The following is a 14670-nucleotide window of genomic DNA, read 5'->3' as shown; positions in this document are numbered from 1 at the left end:
TATCAACTTAATCATATTATAACAGAGTTGGAAGGGACCTCCTGGGTCATCTATTCAACCCCCTGCACTATGCAGCACACTCACAACCCTATCGCTCCTCCACTGCAGCCTGCCACCCCCTTGAAACTTCACAGGATTAGCCTCTCCATCAGATGGCTATCCAGCCTCTGTTTAAAAATTTCCAAAGATGGAGAACCCAACACCTCCTGAGGAAGCCTCTTTCAGGAACTTCCGGAATTAATTTCATCCCATTGGTTTTGATTCGTCTCTCTGGGGCAAGAGAGAGCAACTCTGCTCCATCCTCTATAACAGTGGTCCCCAACCCATGGGTGGCTCCCTCTTCCCACCCACCCCCCAGCAGTGAGAAGCTCGCCAGGCCACGAGCAAATCGGCCGCCAAAGCGACCGATTAGCTTATGGCCCAGCAAGCTTCTTGTTTTGGGAGGGGGGGAAGAGAAGCTTGCCGGGCCGCAAGCTAATCGGCCGCTTCGGCAGCCGATTTGCTGGCGGCCTGGAGGGGCGGGGAGAGAGAGCTGCGGCCGCCGGCATGCCGGCGGTGCAAACATGCACACACGGACTGCCATACATGCACGTTTGCATCCGGCGGTGGCGCAAATGTGCACGCACGTCAGTTCTGCGCATGCGCGCATGTGCAGTGCTGCCCACGCGTGCGCGTTTGCACCCCAGCTGGACACAAACGTGCACACGTGGCAAGTCAGCGCATGCGCGTTTGCGCTGGGGCTGCCGCACGTGCGCGGAGCCCCGGGCTGCCCTCTCCCTTTACTCGGCAGCAGCGGACCGCAGCAACCAGAAGCTTGCCGGCCGCTACTCTATAATATGGCACCCTTTTAGAATCATAGAATCATAGAGTTGGAAGGGGCCATACAGGCCATCTAGTCCAACCCCCTGCTCAACGCAGGATCAGCCCTAAGAATCCTAAAACATCCAAGAAAAGTGTGTATCCAACCTTTGCTTGAAGACTGCCAGTGAGAGGGAGCTCACCACCTCCTTAGGCAGCCTATTCCACTGCTGAACTACTCTGACTGTGAAATTTTTTTTCCTGATATCTAGCCTATATCATTGTACTTGAAGTTTAAACCCATTACTGCATGTCCTCTTCTCTGCAGCCAACGGGAACAGCATCCTGCCCTCCTCCAAGTGACAACCTTTCAAATACTTAACGATACGATACGATAACATTTATTGTGTTTAGCCAAAGGCCATTACAAAACATAATTAAAAACAATATGGTACAAATATGGATAAAACAATATTTCTCCAATATTGCGTACACAAAATTGTAGACGAGGGCTACTGAGTTACAATTTAAAAGAAACACAGTGTATCAAGGTGGGGACACATGTAAAACACCATTGGCTCGGATCTTCCTGGCGGCCAGAGCAAAAAGTGCCACCCTATATGAAATATAGGGGTCGACATCTGATAACAGATAGGCGACTTTATCAAAATCAGAAGTGGGGTGTGAGTTTGGTAGTAACTTGGCAAGGAATTTGCCCCTGGGTTCACAGTACAGGGGACAAGCCAAAACATAGTGGGGCAGGTCCTCCACAGATGAATTTCCACATATACACAGGCGTTGGTTGGGCTGTGGGTATTTGGAGATATCGTCCAAAGAGCATGGCTGATGGCATCATTTCAAACCGCAAAGATGTTAGGGCCAATCTAAGATTGCGTGTTGTTATGTTTACTAAATATGATGCTCTAGAGTAGTGGTCCCCAACCTTTTTATCACCGGGGAGCACTCAACGCCGGGGACCACTCAACACCTTTTACTGAGGCCCGGTGGGGGGGTAGTTTACTCCTCTACTCTCAACCACTGCCCTAGGGCTCTCTGATTGCTATGGTAATGTTTAAACATCCCTTCAAAATAAGATACAGACACGTCACAACTATGAAGTGTGTTGTAAAGGGCTGGGGGGGATGAAGTAAAGGGCCGGGGGGGCTAGAAGGCGTCCTTCGGGGCCCACCTCCAATTAGTCAAAGGACCACATGTGGTCCGCGGACCACAGGTTGGGGATCGCTACTCTAGAGTGGTCTTTTTTAATTGTTTTATACCATGGGGCTGATTGTGATAGCAGAATTGAAGAGTGATCAATCAATGAATCAACTTTGAGCACCCAATCACGTACATCAGAGATATTGGCTGATATATGCATTAGGTCGTCTGGTATGGTGTAGCGTGTAAGAATGGAGCTAAAGAAGTCAGATCGAGTCCTGTCTTTGCTCAATAAGAGCTTAAAACTGATGGCTTAAAGAATCTGATTTGGTTGTTGTGTCTTTCTTCCAAGATTTCAGAATAGCTAAGTGGGCATGGGCTTTGAGTGAGGGGAAACCAAGCTCTGCCCTCATCAGGGCTGCGGGAGACCCTTTTGGAAGAGCCAGGATACGTCTGAAAAAAAAGTTCTGAATGGGCTCCAAGGTGTTGGTTATTTGTTCTTTCCAGCCCCAGATGTCGATGCCATATAGTAGGTGAGGAATGACCTTGGCTGCAAAGAGGTTTAGAGCTGGGTCAACTAGAAACCCTCCCCTGGTGTAGTAAAATCTCAGAATGGCTCCAATGATTTTTAGACCAGAGGCCTTTATAGTTGCAAGGTGGGCATTCCAGTTTAGGATCTCACTGTAAGTGATTCCAATATATTTAAATGTACTGCACTGTTCTATAGGAATATTGTGTATGCTCCAAAGAAATTTATTTGGTCTTTTCCTAAAAAACATAAATTTTATTTTTGCATAGTTGATGGAGAGGGACTCTTCCTTACAATAAGTACCCAAGTTGTTAAGTAGCTTTTTTAGACCAACTCTTGTAAGGGAAACCAGGACCATGTCATCTGCATAAAGCAGAATAGAAACCTTTTGCTGACCAACAGAAGGGGGTACAAATTCTGGACCCGATAGTCTTTGCACTATATCATTGATGTAAATATTGAAAAGCAGAAGGGCTAATACACACCCCTGCTTTACCCCTTTCCTTACTGCAATTTCTTTAGTTAGAGAGCCTGAAGCACCTACCCTAATTTTTGTGTGGGTCATGCATCAGAAAAAGTAGGCATTTATCGATGTTAGTTTTCCTCAACTTTGACCAGAGAATGGAGTCAAAAGCTGAGGCTAAATCAATGAAAGCTGCATATAGAGCTCTCGTAGGGCCTTCCATGCTGTCATAAGCTAAATAATAGAGGTCAGAATCACTGGTCTGTAGTTTCCCGGGTCATCCTTCCTCCCTTTTTTGAAGATCGGAATAACGTTTGCTCTCTTCCAGTCTTCCAGGACATCTCCAGTCTTAAGAAAGACAGCAGTAACTGTTAGGTTAGGGTTAATATGCAATGGGAACTGACTACATATTTCCTGAGATAATATCAGACTATACTATAATATGTATTAATAATTACTTACTAGCTGGTCGCTTTTTTCTTTTTTACCTTTCTGTAAACGCTTTATATAACAATAAATAATAAAACTTAAAAAGAAAAGAAAAACCAACATCCATGTCTGGCTACAAGTTTCCTTGCCTCCCCATCTCAAAAGAAATTCTATGAGGACATGGTCACTTCCCCCTACTCTCCTTCACTAGAATTTCCTGACAGGTAAGCCCTTTCCTCACATAGTGCCACTCCTCCACTTCTTCGATCTATTCTGTTTTTTCTGAACAGTTCATATCCATCCACAATAGTGGATGAGAATCATTCCACCAAGTTTCTGTGATGCCTACTAGATCATACCTTTCCATCAGCATGAGAAGTTCCAGCTCTTCCTTTTTATTGCCCATGCTTCGGGCGTTAGTATATAGACACCTGAATCCTTTTACTTTTGGTTCCCTGTGAGCTGGCCTTGCCGGTTGGGCTGCCCCCGGTCGTTTCCATACACTCCCTATGTTGAACGTCTCCTTCCCCTTGTGGCTTTAGTTTAAAGCTCTCCTGATGAATCTCCCCAGGTTCCTACCAAACACATTCTTCCCCAGCTTCAATAAGTGCAGTCCATCAGGTGCTAGTAGGCCTTCCTCAAGAAAGCCTATCCCATGGTTTCAGAAACCAAATCTCTCCTGCTGGCACCAACTACGCAGCCACTGATTCACCTCCATTATCTTCCTCTTCCGACGCATTCCTCTTCCCTTGACAGGCAAGATTGAAGAGTATTTGTGCTCCCATTTGCTTGAGCTTCCTCCCCAGATCTTAATAGTCTTTTTTGATAGGAGCGATGGTATTCACGTACAGTCCATCAGGTGCTAGTAGGCCTTCCTCAAGAAAGCCTATCCCATGGTTTCAGAAACCAAATCTCTCCTGCTGGCACCAACTACGCAGCCACTGATTCACCTCCATTATCTTCCTCTTCCGACGCATTCCTCTTCCCTTGACAGGCAAGATTGAAGAGTATTTGTGCTCCCATTTGCTTGAGCTTCCTCCCCAGATCTTAATAGTCTTTTTTGATAGGAGCGATGGTATTCACGTACATGTCATTCGTTCCCACATGGACCATCACAAATGGGTAGCGATCAATAGATTTAATGAGTTTGGGCAGCCATTCTGAAACTTCTTTAATTTTCGCCCCTGGCAAGCAACAAACTTCTCGCATTAGGGGGTCGGGCCCAGCCACATGGCGATCCATTCCTCTTATCAGGGAGTCTCCAATTACCAGTACTCTCCTTTTTTTTCCTTCTCAATGCCATTTCCTTCTGTCCCCATGGCCTCTTCACTTTGTCTTAGACTTTGTTTACATTTACACTTGCACCTCCGCTGCAAGGGCCTGAAATCTATTCTGGAGCTCCAAAGGCCCCGAGAACTGTCTCGCTCTACGCCATTGAGTCTTTTTCCAAACTGTCTGCAGAGGCTTCGTAATGAGGTCAATCCCCTTATCCTCTTCAGGACTGGTTGTATCCTCTTTATTCCAAGTTGCACAGCTCTGGTCTATGAACTCCTCCCCTTTCTTACTTTGAGTCAGAGTAATAATGCTGTCTTCTAATCCCCTAATCCTTTCCTCCAAAAGTCTTACCATTTTACACTTGTGGCAGATGTAGATCTTGTCTTCATGTCACATTCACTGCAGATGATGGGATGAATTTCCTGGAGGTCCATTGTAACTTGTAGGCAGTGCAACTACTAGGGAAATATAATCCACTGATTCTAATTGCTAGGCCAAGAACCCCAGGCCAAGAGCCCTTTGTCTCTCGACCTTCGGCTCACGCCAAAGGCTTGCACCTCTGGCAAGGAGCAGCCCTTTTTAATCCTCCCAGCAATCACCTCACTCAGCAGCACAATAGCCTCACCTGGTCAGCAGCAGCACTCCCCAGTAGCTCTCTCCATGTGCTCTCAGTTGTTTGAGCATATGGACTTTTGAATATAGATTGGTGGTGAGCCTTGAGAGAAACGCCAGTGGGAAGCTGCAACATCTCCCAGATACTTTTTTATGGGAGGAGAAAGAGCCATAGTGAGGTACAGTGATCAGCCTCCTGCCTGCTATTTGTGTAGCGCATATATACACATGAGAAAGACTGCATATCTAGACTGCAGCAAGTGCGGAGTGAGAGGCCACTCTATTGAATACTGCGAGCAAGAGGTGACGTGTAGCCTGTGTCAGAGAGAAGGACATCCTGTGTTGATCAGGGGGTTGGACTAGATTGCCTATGTGGCCCCTTCCAACTCTATGATTCTATGACATCTTTATTGCTGGTGCCCACAGAGTTACAGGAATCCGAACAAGGAAAACTTTGAAATGGAAATGGCAAGAGGAACAGAAGAAGAGGGAGAGGTGAAACCAGGAGGAAAGACAAAGATGGGAAGGGGAGGAAAAACACAAAGCAAAAATGAGACAAGCACAACCAGAATAGGGGGAAGACAGGACGGCATGTGGAAGGTGGTGGGTAAAGGCAAGAGTAAAGCCGGAGCAGAAAGGGTGAAGAAGGTTACAGGAATTGCGAACCGGTTCCAAGTTTTAGCGGACGTAGAAGAGAGCAGACATGACGGATCTGAGGAGGAAAACGCTATGGAATGGTTGCAAGTGCCACAAAGGACACCAGAGTGGGCCCAAGAACAGAGGATCGGGAATGGAGGGAGTAAGAGGAAAGGGACAACAGGAAAAGAAAGAATGGAGGAACAACAGGAAAATGAGAATAGCAATGAAAGAGATGCCCAAAGAAGTCCATCCTTATTAGAGAAAGAGGATAAAAAACAGACAGATGAGAAGTGAGGAAGGAAAAGACACAGGATGAAAGTATGCAGGAGGCGGGAACGATATGGAGGATTGGGCAACTCCACTTACAGCAGAAAGTCCAGTCGAATCCAACACAGCCGGAAGATACTGGGCAGATGGCTGTTCCATCCTCAGAAAGCCTCACAAAGCCTAGCTCAAACAGTAGGGCTGCACCTCCTCATGTAGAAGAGGGGGCAGAAATGGAAATAGTGGAAGTCACTCACAGGAAAGGATGGCATCAGATCCAAACATCAGACAGGAGAACTAGGAAAGTTTACAAGAGGAAAACAATTTAACAGCAACACACAAGGATAGGACATAAGAATTGGGAGAAGACTGAACTAGACCTTTTTTACCAATTGAAAATTGCTACGTGGAATGTGACCAACTTAGTAGGAGAAGAACAGCTAAAAGAGATTCTGGAGACACTGGCCAGGCTGGGGCAGGATGCGATCTTTCTTCAGGAGACCGATTTGAGAGATCAGAGAGTTAGAGCGGCTGCTCAGAAGGCCTGGCAATGGGAACCATCCTATTGGTTGTTCGACCCAAGTGGAAGGGGTGGAGTAGCAGTGTTGTTCTGGCCCATTAGGCACGGAGTGGAAGGTCCGCATTCAGGGTGGAATGGCAGCGGCTAAAATCACCAATTATGCACGCTGCAGGCGGCAACCGGGTGCAGAGTCAACGTATGCCACTGAAAAAGCAGCGTAAGTGAGATGCGGAAGAAAGTGGAGCTTCCCGGGACCAGGGCTCAACCAGAAGCGCCTCCAGATACTCTGGGTTTTGCTGCCATTGCGTTCCGTCCTGTGCGTAAGCAGTTTGCTTAGCTTCTTCCTCCTTCATGTTCTCCATGCCGCTGTTTCAGCAGCCATGCATAATAGGCCTCCATCAGAGCGAAGATTTGGAGGTGGTGAGGACCATTGAGGTGGTACCCGGCTACTTGGTGATCGTAGATTGGGATTTCAAAAGCATGAGGATGGAGGAAAAGCCAGATTTCGCCTGTGTGCAACATTGTTGTTAGGTGCAAAGTCATGTTCGACCCATCGCAACCCCATGGACAATGATCCTCCAGGCCTTCCTGTCCTCTACCATTCCCCGGAGTCCATTTAAGTTTGCACCGACTGCTTCATTCACTCCATCCAGCCACCTCATTCTCTGTCGTCCCCTTTTTCTATTGCCCTCAATTGCTCCCAGCATTAGGCTCTTTTCCAGGGAGAAGTGGCCAAAGTATTTATTTATTATTTATTTATTTGTTTATTTTAAAATTATATTTATATACCGCCCTCCCTGGAGGCTCAGGGCGGTTTACATAGAACATAAGAACAATACATGAATCAGTCTATAACAGTGGTCCCCAACCTTTTTATCACCGGGGACCGATCAATGCTTGACAGTTTTACTGAGGCCCAGAGGGGTGTAGTCTTTTGCCGAGGGACGTCGCCGTTGCTGCCTGAGCCCCTGCTCTACTTGCTTTCCCGCCGCTCCCCTGACTTCCCGCTGGCCGCTGGAGGGTACTGCCAGCAGCATCTGCGCAGTGCTACACCGAGGGAGAGCCCCAGCCATGGCGGCCACCAGAGAGCACGAAAAGTGAGCCAGCGGCAGAGTGGCAGTGCAGCCCCCGAGGCAGCAGCCAGGGAGGAGGACGAGTAGTAGCCGCGGCCCGGTACCAACTGATCCACGGACGGGTCCCGGTCCCCAGACCGGGGGTTGAGGACCACTGGTCTATAACATATGAATAACCATACAATATTAATAACTAATAGTTGTAACAATATAACAGTATAACAGTATAAACAATGCAACAGTGCAAACAGGTCCAGAGCACTTTGGTGGAGTTCTGAGAGGGGACCTTCAGTTGCTGTTGGTTACCTGTAGTCTACCTGCCTACGACGGAATGTACTCCCAGAAATACCCAGAGGGCGTGAATTGAGAGGGGGTAGAGAGGAGTGTGTGCGTGGATGTGTGGTGTGGGGGAGAGGAAGTCAGGAAGTAAGAAGGAAGAAAGGAAGGCAGTCAGAGAGGTAGGTGAAAGGGGGGGCAGGGTGTGTGTGAAGGTTGAGGGGAATCGCAGGGGGGGCGAGTGGGGAGGGGGAGGTAGCGAGGGAAGAGAGGGTAGAGAGGAGTGTGTGCAAAAAAAATTCCATCTAAACATCCAGAAGTAGTTGCTGACAGAACGGTTTCTCAGTGGAACAGGCTTCCTTAGGCAGGGGTGGGTTCTCCATCTTTGGAAATTTTTAAACAGAGGCTGGATAGCCATATGATGAGAGAGGCTGATTCTGTGAAGGCAAAGGGGTGGCAGGTTATAGTAGATGAGCGATTGGGACGTAAGTGTCCTGCATAGTGCATGGGGTTGGACTAGATGACCAATGAGGTCCCTTCCAACTTTATTATTCTATGATGATTGTATGGACCACTGCACGGATAAACTTGGTGGTAGTATTACACCTTATGCTTCTCAGGTTTCAACAAATTAAAGGCATGAAAACAGGGATGGGAGACAAGACAGTGGAGAACATAATACACTGGTTAAAAAGCATGTCTGCATATGACAAAGAACGGACACCAGTAAAAGTTTGGCTCAGAGGGTGGCTGGGGCTGGAGGATTGCGAAATGCTGATCACGTAAGGAGGTGGGGGACAGAATCTATATATTACTGCTGGGGGATAAAATTAACCATTGCAGGGTTGTTCTGTGGCTGGTGTAACTTTGAATCTTGCAACTTATAATTTTCGCACTTGCTAATGTTGACATGTAATTTGTAAGCTGGAGTTAGTTACTTGAAAGATTTGTCCATAAAAGATGTATATATATATATATTGAAAAATCAGCTGTGTATATAGTGTTTTGGAATATGGAGATAAAAAATATTTTACCTCCAAAAAAATATATATATATATTCACCTTCTCTTTAGCCTTCTTCAGTAATCTCAGGGTTCTCTCAGCCTCCCCTCCTTCACAGAGTGTCTGTTGTGGGGAGAGGAAAGGTAAGGGGATTGGAAGCTGCTTTGAGACTTCTTTGGGTAGAGAAAAGCAGCATATGAGAACCAACTCTTCTTCTTCTTCAGTAATATTATTATTATTATTATTTTATTTTTTAAAGATTTATTTCCCACCTCTCCTGACAGGCTCGATATCAGGGCTCTCTCAGCCTCGCCTGCCTCACAGAGTGTCGTGGGGAGAGGAAAGGGAAGGTGAATGTAAGCCTCTTTGAGACTCCTTCGAGTAGAGAAAAGCAGCATCTAAGAACCTACTCTTCTTCTTCAGTAATATCAGGGCTCTCTCAGCCTCTCCTGCCTCACAGGGTGTCTGTTGTGGGGAGAGGAAAGGGAAGGCGATTGGAAGCCACTTGGAGACTCCTTTGGGGAGAGAAAAGTGGCATATAAGAACCTACTCTTCAGTAATCTCAGGGCTCTCTCAGCCTCTCCTGCCTCATACGGTGTCTGTTGTGGGGAAGGGAAGGCGAATGTAAGCTGCTTTGAGACGCCTTCGGGTAAAGTGGCATATAAGAACCAACTCTTCTTCTACTAAATCTGTTTTTTGTTGTGCATCTCTGTGGAATGCTCTGTGAAACCCCCAGCCAGTCGGGGGTAGTGAGCATCAACGCTGTCAGATGCCACATTTCTTACTGGCCATGCATTGTTCAAATTGCTTTGCAATTTTTTTTTTAAAAAAAGAAAAGCCTTCCCTCTGGAGGCCTCAGGACTGAAAAGAGGTTTGTCCCCAGCTCACCCAGTGTGACCTGGCAAACCAAGCAGTTGGAGGCAGATTCCTTGCCTCTATGGCATGAAGAACAGTGGAGCCTCCAAGCCCCCCTTCATGTCTAGGAACAGATGGGGAGAAAACAACACAGCCCGTTTGTGAAGCTGTATGTTTTTGCTTGTCTCCAGGAAGGCCACATTTTAAGCTGACAGAGCAGAACCCCTGCCAAGGCCAGATTCAGGGACACAAGGGAAAAACTTGGGGTGTTTTTAGCAGTAGACTAACCTACTGTTCCCACCCTATTCCAAGTCTAATAACGTTAAACACTTGAAAATCTTGTTCCTATTTTGTCAGCTTCCTACCCCCCTTTATGATGAACAGAGAAATTTTGTGATTGGGGGGGGGGGGGAGAGGACTGCTGACTGAATTTTGTTGGGGAGAAACCCGACCTTTCTGGTGAAACATGGTGGCCTTGGTGAAATCCCTGTTCAATTGAGGAAGGTTTTTTTCTTATGTCCTTACAAACCACTGAATGTGGTTTCCAAACACTTTCTTTTGGTTTACACATGAGGATGCATGCTCAGGATTGAATCATGGCCCTCGACGGAATGGTGGTTCTTCACTATTTTGATTGTGAATTTCACGTCTGAAATTATTATTGTATGTTGTTGGGAGCTTCATGTTTTATGATCTTATGCCACCAACCAGCTCTCATAGTAATACTGTACAATTACATGCATGCATATAGTTTATCTGACTGCTGATAAATTCGGGTTGAAACATCTTTGGACTATGGTCATCTATTCGATTTGAGGTTCTTTGGGAGGTTGTGATGGAGCGTTCTTACCAGGAGTTCTTTTGTAAATGGTAAAAGGTTTTAAATAATTTTAAGTATTTTCATTTTCAAAAATGGTTTTAAATGATGAAATGATGTTAATCACCTGAGTCCATTGTTGGAGAGGGGCAGCCTAAAAAAATCTAATAAATAAAATCTAATAATAAAAATCTAATAAATAAACCGAGACTGTATGTGCAGTATTGTGCGGATTGTATCATGTTTTAATGTTTTTAATCTTCTTGATGTGCACTTAATAAGAAATATTTGTATTTTAATTTATATATATATATATATAAATTGGGAGCTGGGACACCAAGTAGGACACCAAGTAGGGCAAGCAGATTTTCACAGCGGAGCGGGATCTACACAGGCTCCCCCTACTCGTCCTGCCAACTTTCGTCAGTGCCAAACTTTATTTCCGTTTTAGATACTCTATCAAGAGATCCCTTAATAAGTTGAAGTTGGTCCTTAAATATAAAAACCGTCCCTTGAAAAAGCTGTAAGGCGAAACGCATCGGGACTTGTGTGAAATAATAAAAGAATTACTGAAGAGGGGGTGTGGCCAAGATGTCGTTCTGAGAGAATTGCAGTGCATTTGCAGTGCAATCACTGAAGCCTGACAGGCCAATTGTGGAAGCAATTGGCAGAAAAGAGGAGGGGTACGCAAACCCCACCTCACCTTTCTACCCAGTAAGTTCTTGGGGCCGGCTCCAATCCTTTAGGGAGTATATCTCCCTGGATTATAGGCTGTCAGCGTTTCGGGTCAAGAGGACGACCGCCATATTCTATCTCAGACTTTTCTCTTTCTCAAAGAATCTTAAAGAATCTGCTTCAACCCTACACGACGATTTACTGCAAATGAATGCTGTGAACTGAGGGGAGGACATCTGCTGAGTTCCAAAACATCATTTACTGCAAGTATCTCAGTCTTTTTTTTCATCTCTTTTCCTGCATCAAAGCCCTCTGTTTCCCCCCTCCTTTTGCTCTGCTCTGCCCGAAGCCACCTCGTTATGAGGCAGGCTAATTCTCCTTTCTAAGCAGAAGAAAGACTTAAATCAACTCAAATTAATTGGCAAAAGCTTTTATTGCAATTGTTTTGGTTTTCGGAGATAAGAGATAAGAGCTGTGAATGGGAAGATCTCATGAGAATTCTGTTCCAGTACGAGAATATCTGCTTTACTGACTTCAATACGTCACATGCCAGTGCCAGAAACGTCAGAGGACAAAACAGAGGACCTCTACTGGCCACTTGTAAAATGGTCTGAGGCTGGTTGTTGATTTTCAAGCCAAAAACATGTCTATGTTAAAAAGAATGGCTCATCTAATAGAGAAAAAAACCCAAGATTTGAAAACATTTACAGAAGGATTGCTCAAAAATATTTTCAAGGAGTTCTCTAACAGGAATGATGGATCAATAACAGTGACTGATGATAGCTCTAAACAAGGTAGAAAACCAACAGTAGAAGAGAAATTTGAAATTTTGGAGATGGAAAAGGGGATGTCGGAGTCCTGCAGCCTAGATAAGGACACCCTTCTTAAAAAGACATACAGCCATTTCAAAGCAACAGTGCACAAGAATCAATCAAAAGATATATAGATCTGCTGTGAAAGTAATCGATTTAAAGGAGCTCTTAAAGGAAAAAAATTGTATTGATATTGGAGTCCAGGAGGTGCAACTGCCTCAAGATTTATTGATGCATATTCTGCGGGAAAGAGCACAACTGCACTTTCTACGCCAAAGGCCAACGGGACAGAATATAAGTCTACGGGAACAACAAGATGTAGCAAGCCTCGATATGAGACCCCCTTAAGGAGACCGGGGAAGGGAAAGGGGAAGCAGTGGTTCTTTCTCTCTCTTTTCTTTTCTTCTGTAGGCATATAGGCAATATAATCGTTAGTGCCAGAAATATAAAACGGGGTTTCCCCCCCTTTATTCTTTCTTTACTAGTGTATTGCTATAGGGCTAAAGCTCATACTGGTCTGCAGAAAATGTTTAATGTTAAGCTCTCGACTTAAATCTGAAAATACACCTGTCAGGATGGCTCTTAGAATGTGTCAAGTATAAATTGTTTTATAGATGTATGCGACACTAAAAGTGATTGTAAAAATTACTAAAAACTATGTTAAAAGTGGTAATAAAGTAGATTTCTTTTTTCCCCCCTATATATGGCCGAAATGTGAATAAGCTTATAAGTTCGGGGCAAAAGTTTATACCATTGTGTAGTCAACATGGGGCCTCAGATTTTTTATGTAAGCCGAATCTGTATTAAGGGTAAGGAGAAGCTATGAAATCCTCTTGTAATTCTCTTGTACATTTTTAACGTAATGCCCTACTTTCCTTTCTTTTTATTAGGGTATTGATATAGGGCCAAAGCTCATTGTTCTACAAGAAATGTTTAATGTTAAGCATTTAATCTAAACCTGGAAACTTTACTATTCTCTGTATTAATAACTTATACTGTATTCTATATTTCTATTTTTAAAAAGGGGAAGCAGTGGTTCTTTCTCTCTTTTTTCTTTTCTTCTGTAGGCATATAGGTAATATAATTGTTAGTGCTGGAAATACAAAACGGGGTTTTCCCCCCTTTATTCTTTCTTTACTAGTGTATTGCTGTAGGGCTAAAGCTCATACTGGTCTGCAGAAAATGTTTAATGTTAAGCTTTCAACTTAAATCTGAAAATATACCTGTCAGGATGGCTCTTAGAATGGGTCAAGTATAAATTGTTTTACAGATGTATCTGTATTAAGGGTAAGGAGAAGCTATGAAATCCTCTTGTAATTCTCTTGTACATTTTGTACATTTTTAAGGCAATGCCCTACTTTCTTTTCTTTTTATTTGGGTATTGATACAGGGCCAAAGCTCATATTGTTCTACAAGAAATGTTTAATGTTAAGCATTTAATTTAAACCTAGAAATATCTGTCAGGACAGCTCTTAGATTGTGTTAAGCAGTTAACGTGAGGTCTACGATCTCTTAAGTAAGTTGATTATTAAATATATCTCCATAGTGCCCTCTAGCCTAATATTTTACTGTTCATGCTAAGTTTATACTATTATGTAGTTAGTGCGGGGTCTTTGATTTCCTATGCAAGCTGAATATCAAATATATCTCCATAGTGAGTCACAGTCTAAATTTAAAGCATAACTAAAAGGAGGCACCTAATGGAGGAGGTGTAAATGTAAATGTAACCAATGAAGACTTTATTCTATCATTTTTTGTATTAACAACTGTTCTTTTGTATAACTAACTAGGTCTTTTTACTTAAATGTAGTGCAAATGTGGATGGCTCTTAGACTCAAACGTGAACAAGTTTATAAGCTTTGGGCAAAAGTTTATATCATTGTGTAGTTAATGTGGGCTCGTACATTTTCAAATGAAGACTATATTTTACTATTCTTTGTATTAATAACTTATACTGTATTCTATATTTCTATCTTTATGAAAATAAAAAAAACTTGTATATAAAAAAAGAATTACTGAAGAGAGAAGACTCTATACGAGTCCAATTTGGATATTTTAGTGCCATATTGGTTTCCCAGTGTGTCTATATTTTTCTATATTTGTTTCTTCACTGGGACTCACCCAGTTCATTATTTAACTTTCGTCAGTGCCAAATTGGGAGTCATAAGTAAAGACTCTATTTGCATAAACTGATTATGCAGATCTTCAAAATGGTGACCCAGCATGAGTCCAAAAACAGAGTGCAGTGATTCTTTTAAGGTGTGAATATGGTGCATCCCTTTCCCACATATGTATGCACTAATACCACAAGAAGTAACAGAAAGGGTGGGATTTGGCAAAATGAAGGGGAAGTTACCCCTCCTGTCCCCTCCAACCTTGCACAAGGATAAAAGACCCGGGGGAGGCCAGAGGTGGGATGTTCCAAAAGCAGCACACAATGGCTGGTTGATTGCCATGTTGCTGGCAGAGGTGG

The sequence above is a fragment of the Paroedura picta genome, chromosome 4, assembly GCF_049243985.1.
Source record: "Paroedura picta isolate Pp20150507F chromosome 4, Ppicta_v3.0, whole genome shotgun sequence".
Lineage (NCBI taxonomy): Eukaryota > Metazoa > Chordata > Lepidosauria > Squamata > Gekkonidae > Paroedura > Paroedura picta.
This window is presented reverse-complemented; position numbering follows the sequence as displayed.